This window comes from Drosophila arizonae, chromosome X, assembly GCF_054131065.1.
Source record: "Drosophila arizonae isolate 15081-1271.41 chromosome X, UAZ_ARI_1.0, whole genome shotgun sequence".
Lineage (NCBI taxonomy): Eukaryota > Metazoa > Arthropoda > Insecta > Diptera > Drosophilidae > Drosophila > Drosophila arizonae.
In genome coordinates this window covers 6,447,110-6,454,695 of record NC_142927.1, presented here as the reverse complement: position 1 = coordinate 6,454,695, position 7,586 = coordinate 6,447,110, and the positions used below count along the sequence as shown (strand labels likewise).

At 39.9% G+C, this 7,586-nt stretch overlaps 1 protein-coding gene across 1 annotated transcript in view; it reads left to right on the top strand.

The window, feature by feature from the left end:
* Positions 1 to 4,635: 4,635 nt before the first annotated feature.
* rst (irregular chiasm C-roughest) overlaps positions 4,636 to 7,586 on the top strand; it is a 30,148-nt gene continuing 27,197 nt past the window's right edge. The window contains exon 1 of the mRNA XM_018017034.2: positions 4,636 to 5,297. The gene's annotated coding sequence lies outside the window, so the exon portion shown is untranslated. The remainder of the gene's footprint in view (positions 5,298 to 7,586) is intronic.

Sequence of the window (7,586 nt, the reverse complement as noted above, 5' to 3'; positions counted from 1 at the left end):
AGTCGTTGTTGTTGTTGCTGTTGCTGTTGTTGCTGTTGCTGTTGTTGCTGGGGAAGAAGCGTGCCAAATGGCAACCGCCGCCATCTGAATGAAATACAGCTGTCCGGAATACGGGGGCAGAGCCCAGGCCCGTACCCAGGCCCAGGCACGGGCAGAGGCCACCCCAAAGCGACATGGCTGATATTTTAAGCAACGTTGCATCCGCTGCTGCTGCTGCTGCTGCCTGACAACAATCAGTAGGGAGGGAGATGGAGTAGTTGGGGCCGAGACGAGATGAGATGAGATGGCGACAGCAAAAACGACTGCGGCACGAGTTTTGCAAATAGCTTTGACATTGACTGGCTGTTGCCATGGACCATGGTCTAAGCAAGCAGCAGCAGCAGCCGCAGCACCAACTCGGGGTATCTGTCTAATGAACAGCAAAACTGTCAACTAAATGGGCACTCTGGCATTAAAGTGGGCGGAGCATGCGTTGCGTACGCGTCGGGCGTAAAAGGGATTACATTAGATTTCATTTGATTTGATGAAATTGAATTCAGCAGGCGCCCAGCCACAGCCCCAGCCCCATCCCAGTCCCAGCCCCAACCGCATGCCCGATTCCGACAGTTTCGTGGAGTGGCTGCTAGAAATAGCCGCACTCTAGGTACAAAGTCTGCGCCCCAGTCTGCTGATGGGGGGCTCCAAGCGGCCCCAGGAATTTCTAATTGCTGTGGGGTGACGCGCTTTAAACATAGAACAAGACACTCCGATGCTACTGCCAAGCGGCTGTCGTTGCCCGATGCATCTGAATTAGTCGCATAACGGAAATATTACGTAGTTCTGCGAAACTGAGAGATTCCGATACCACCAAAATTGGATGGTTTTTAGTCTTTTTTTTTTTTGTCAAGGCAACAACTGAAAGCAAAGCAAGCGCAGGGAAAACGGAGGAAAATCAATCAAGCGGAGCATTGAAAGTGGAAAAGTTTCCAAGGAACACAGGAAGTGAGTGAAGTCAGCTGACAGTGAAAAGATGTAGCGTGACTAGCGATTCAGACTGAATCAGTCCAATCGAATCTTAAGTTGAAGTACTTTCCCAAAGTGTGCAGATCCTCAGCTTTATCATGGAAAGATTAGTTTTTGCTCAAGGAATCGTTCCATCTTAGCCAGTTCAGAGTGTACTACAATTCATTCTTCCATAACCTATCCAAACATAGTTGCAGCAGTCGCTGGTGTCGATTGTTTATAAACAAGAAGAACAAAAGCGCCCGAGTCAAAGTGTAGCAGCCTCTCGCCTCGGCATCGGCATCGGCATCACTCTCGCTCTTCGACCAGCTAGCTGTGTGTAAATATAGACCAGAAAACATTGATATTCCCATGCGTGGACCATAAATTACACGACAATTACCAAAAAAAAATAGAAGCAGTCACACACACACACACACGCATACCGAGAACCATAGGAAAGAGAGAATTGGATGAAGCGCAACGTGGCGCAAACACTTTATCACTGGAAGATATACCAATGCAAGGGGATCGAAGAACTAAACACCAAACTCCCTCTCTCTGCCTAGGCTGCTCTCCCTCTCTCTCTCTCTCACTAGCCCCTACTCTCTCTCTCTCTCTGTCTCCCTCTCATCTCGCACTCACACGCGTAGTTTAAATTGCGCTCGATGCGTCGTGCCATAAATTTTCCACACAAAAAGTTAAAATAAACATTTCCTATCGAAAACATGCACACATATCTCTGCTCATTGTCAGTTCGTCCGCTCGTCCGTCTCGTCCGCTCGTCCGTTGTGTATCGATTCAATTATGCAGCATCTCAGAATCGGCGCATCATGCAGACAACTGATTAACACGTCGCATCTCGGAAAGGGCTCCCACAGTGTCGTCTTCCAGTCCCAGCTCCCCTCCGCTTTGCCCCCCTTTAAGTCTTTACCTTTTTGTCTTTCTTTCTCTTGTCTTTTCTGTGTGTCGTTTTTTCCTGCTTTTTTTTTTTTTTTTTTTTTTGGCAAAACCTGTGCCAGACACAAGCGCCCATTCACGATCGCACCATATGCCAGCGCCTCAAGCAAGATGTTGCCGGCTCTGATTGCCTGCCTAAGTCGGGCAGCAGCAGCAGCAGCAGTTGTGGGTGCAACAGCTGCGGCTTTGATTGCGGCCTAACGAAAAAGCAAAACATCAAACCAGGAACAAGATTAGCCCCATCAGCAGTTGGCTCGACTAGCCCACATACCCTGTATCCTGTATCCACTGGAAGTTGAACTTTAGAGAAACGTTTAATCGATCGTGTATTTACTAAAGTAGTTCGATCTTAGAGCTTACTTGTTATCAACTTCATGCATATCGATATTTATCGATTTTGTGTATCGATAATGCAAATATATATCGGTACATATCTATAAATATAATTGTATTTCGATATGTCTTTCATTAAATACAGATTTGAATGTATCGATATTTATCGCTTTAGGTTATCTACATCTTTCGTTATAGACAAATACAGATTTGAACGTATACTAAGCTAATTCTACTTGATTGTTCTACTAGATTATTCAGATACCAAGTGGTAGTCCCTTTGTACGATATTCATCGATAAGTCTAATCAAAACTCTTCCTAGTCATGCTAGAGTCTAATACCAATATGTCATATAGCCATATAATGATATTTATAATTAGAAAAGATATCAAAGCATTCCTATATACATACATATAAGCTAATCAGTAAACCAATCCATCCCTTCACAGTATCCATAGGGTATCAAATAAAAAGCAAAGATTTCGACTGAGTGTCATGACAGCATTGACCTCAGGCGAATTCTTCAATTTTGGGCAACAGTTGCTGCTGCTGCTGCTGCTGCTGCTGCTGCAGTTGCCGTTGCAATTGGCCAAAAACCCACGCTGTGCTTAAAGCCCACCCCTCCCCCACTCAGACTTTGCCTTTGGCCACCCCACTCACCCACCCAAGCCTAGCCTTGCACACTCACAACGGCGGCCATAAATTCGCAATTAAGCTGGAAACTGGCTCTGGATAGAGCCGGGGACTACCTCAGTGGCAAACGCCAAGCGGCGCATTGGCGCAACGGCCGGGCCAAAGCCAGCTAAATTATAGGAAACAACGCCAAATGATATCCCCAGCAATCATCCTAATGATGAACAGCAGTTCGCCACGAATGGCAGCCAACGCTTCTCCCACTGACATCCGACACCCAGGCCCAGAATCGAACTGGGAATTATTAGCGTCAGGCGATGAGTCCAGCGAGATAGTTGAGCGGGTCAGGCGACCAAACTGGGCTAAAACTTGTCAATGAAAATGGCTTAGAGTAGCGCAGCGAACATGTTCGAGATAAGCTTGGTAATAGTCAAAGAGAGAGAGGAAGGGAGAGAGGGAGAGGGGGAGTTTTAAGAGTTTCAAAATAAACTTATAAATATTGTTCTATTATTTGACATTGATCAATCAATCGATCTAAATTAATTTCAAAGTGAATTTGGCGGTGCTATTAAAATATTTAAGATATTACCTATAATGTTAAGAGATAAAGATAGATAGATAGAGAGAGAGAGAGAGAGAGAGAGAATGCGAGAAAAAATTTAATATGTTTACTTATTCTATTCTATTTGATTCTATTAATATATTTATTTTAATTAATTTAATTACTTTTTTGCCACATTTAAAGGGAACCGGAATATTTTTATATTGCTTCATTCCATTAGCCACTGCTCCTTCAGTTCCTGCCATGCAGGATTACATATGCATCTATAAATATTCTCGAGAACAAGCTCCTTAAATTTCGTGATATTTTGAGACTACTTAAATGTTTCTTATTATTAATTTATATGCCTTTAAATTGAGGACTTGAGAGCGAAAAGTTCTTTAAATTTAGTTGTTTATAAAAATAGGAGTAGCTACCCAGAAAGGGTAAGAAAAATATTGTCGAAGTTCAGCCTATATCTATATTAAACATCTTCCATCAGTATATACCACTTCATTTGGTATATGTTTTGTATACTACATTTTTTAGAACCCAGCTATATACACATATTTCCCATATGTAGATTGATCAGTTAAATAACTAGCTAAATAACGCTTGCAGGTTTTTTACATACATATATTTTGATTATATATATGTATATTGATTAATCAATTTGTAGGCCTTCAATCTAGTTTGATAATACTCATAAGTCTTAAGCCTTAGCTGCATCCCTTATATGTGAATTAATTTGTCTATAGGCCTTCGCTGGTATTCTCTTAAAATACCGAGAGAGTGCAAAGTTTTTTTCAAATTTATTTAGATTTTTTTGAGATTGGAATTAATATTAAACTAAAACCGACATAAAAATTAAGCGCTGGCAGCTGTGACTCTTTGGTTTGTTCTTCAAATAATACTGCAATATACTCTACTCCGTACATACATTTCCCACAGTTCAATCGATCTCTCTATCCATCCAGCTTGATCTCAACTCACCAACTCTAAGAATTCACGCAACGACTCTCATATGAATTTCTCATTTGGCTGCTCTTCGCCCAGCTCTTAACAGTGCAACAGCAGCGCGTTAACAGCGCCGCAACAGAGCCGTTCGAACGCGCTCGAACATGTTCGTGCTCGCTGGCGCTGGGCTCGATGCGCCGCCTTGGCTGAATCTCTGTCTGCACCCTCACCTGCTGCTCGCATTGCGTTTCGTTAGCTCGTGGCGTGCGTTTCGTGTCGGCGGACTTCAGCACGAACCGATTCACTCGACGGCCTCGTCGTAATTCTCGTAAAACTCAGCGCACAGACAACGTGCGTTTGTTTATATACAATTACGAATAATCATTTACTATTACTATTTTTTTTTTACACAAATCAAAAGAGAAACAAAAGTTATTGAGAATAAAATTATAGATAATGATATTCAACTGAGTGTTTCATAAAAATCGAATACCTTTTTTTTTTCGAGTGTCTCGCAAAAGTTTTTGTAAAAAACCGAAAAGAAATTTCAAACTGCGGTGTGGATTACCAGTGTGTTATCTGATGCAATTGCCACAATCTCTTTAGAGTTATGAAGTGCATGCATTGGCGCCGCAGCAGCCGCAGCCGCAAGGTGCAACACTAAACAACAACAACAACAGCAACAACAACAACAACAAATAAATGAAATATTTATAAAAATTGCCAGTGAAAATTTTCAAGCAATTCAGCAGGATTTTGTTTACTTTTGTGTGTGTGTTGCTGCGCTGGCCTGACATTTCAGCTTGCAACAAGCAGCAGCCGCAACACAAGCAGCAGCAACAACAACGACAACAACGACAACAACGACAACAACTGGCAACAGCTGAAAATGTGAGTAGAGCTCTAACCATAAACCGCTTTTGGCCCGTCCATGGCGCAGCATTTGTCACTTTTACTTTGCTTGCAACGTGCCCCATGCTGCACTCTTTTCTGCTTTAGTTGAAATTTATTTTGTTTTGCTTTCGCTGCCCAAATGTTGCTCAACATGTGCGTAAATATTGCAAGCAACAACTGCAACTCTGGGCCTGGGTGCAACTCCATTAAGGAGTTGCGACTTTAGTTGCGCTTGGACTTTAGTTCCTAAACGAACTTTAACCTTTGCCAATTCATTGTCTATGTAGGTGTGTCTCTGTGTGTATGTGTGTGTGTGGGCTGTGCCCCCCAGTTGTGGCTGACATTTGGCTGCCCAGACGCCTTTGCAACTTGACAGCTTGACTCAGTTAAGGCAGCCAACGGCAAATTGACTAAAAATATATCTTAAAAAAAAAAAAAAAAAGAAAAAAAACGAAGAACAAAAAATAAATAAATAACAAGAAAAAAATAAAAATAAATAAATGTATTAAAAAGTAAATGTATTTAAAAATAATACAATAATAATTAAAAAAAAAAATTTAATAAAATTGTATTTAATTTGTAGTAATTTCTAAAATATTAAGTTCTTAGGCTTAGAGTAAAACTATTCACTTTTTGCATAGCAACTGATCTGAGCTTAGGTTGTCAAGTTGCAAGATCTTCAAATCTAGGCAGATTATACACATTCACAATAGATCTTTTCCAGACAGTGATTTAGCTAAAATACATTTCTCTATGCCAAATTTGAGCCATATTTATTCTCCTCTTAAGAAAAGCCGGACAGTAAAAGCTGAGCTTGAATTTATGTAAAATTATGCAATTTATGAAATTGTAATTTTTGTATATCAAACTTAGGCAGACCTTAGAATTATCATAGAGTTACCTTCAAGAGCTAGATTGGTGAAGGTTTCCACAGATAAGTCGTAAAATCTTTGAATCTCCGTAAGGATGAGTTATAGCATTCTCTATTCATTCTACATGAACTGATATAATATGGTAAATAATTATAAATCATAGTAGGAATCAGTTATATCATTATCTATTCATCGAATTCGCTATTCAGTGAATTCTCCACTCCATGAATTCATTGTTATTATTATTTTTTTTTTTGTGATCTGAACTAATTGAAAATGGCAGCCCCGAATTGACATTCAGAGTTTTGTTTAAATCCATGCAATCAATAGACAGAAGGAAGCGTAGCAAACAGCATAAAGAATCTTTATTCTCGATCAGTGCGAAGAGCTGAATCGATCTAACCATAACTCTCTTTCAGTCCATCTGTTCATCCACAGATCGGCTGTGTTGACGAGTTTTTTGCTGGAGTTGTCTAGATTTACTTTCAAAATATATATACTCTGCTAGAAATCAAATTACAGAGTACTTAATGAGTTAACGGACCCCGACTACAGTTCATTTATTTTCCCATATTTATTTTCATATCATATATACCCCGCTAGAATTCAAGTTACAGAGTATTTACAGACTCTAAACAGAGTTTATATATTATAGATATTTTTGCATATTTATTTTCATATCATATATATACCCCGCTAGAATTCAAATTACAGAGTATGAGATTACAGACTCCGATAGCAGTTTTGCTGGATTTATCTAGATTTATTTTCAAACCCTATGTAGTCAAATTACAGGGTATTTACTGAGCGAATTGGAATATGTTTATGTAAAATAATGACGGATTTTACATAGTATTTAATAAGTGAATTGAATGTATTATAGATTTATATGAAATCACATTTATTCCTGATTTTCTTATTTATACCTAAACATTTTCAATACTCCATAATCTGGCAAATCTGTCGAGTTGAAGTAAATCTCGCTTTAGTTTCAGCATTTCGTTATAGATCTCCATATTCATATTATTCAATTCAATTTGCATATTCATAACCTCAAATTTCCAACTATCTGGCAGCACTGCGAGCCCAAATCTCAATTGCTCTGACCCGACTCTTGCTTTTCAAGCTTGCAGCTTTGCTTCGAGTCCGGCACCTGCCCCAAACCATGCCCCAATTCTCCGCTTGGCCCGATCCGTTGGGCAACACTCGGCTACAAGTTTCTGTTTCAATTTACTTTGAACTGAACACAATTAGTGACTGCGTCTTGGAGATGTCTCTCAGCGTCGCTCCAATGATTTATGATGACTGTAGCAACACAAGAAATAGAAATAAAAAACAAATTAAAAACAAAAAACAAAAAAAAAGAAGAAGAAAAACGATTATCGTAAGAGATTTTGGTTTTTATTTTCCCCTC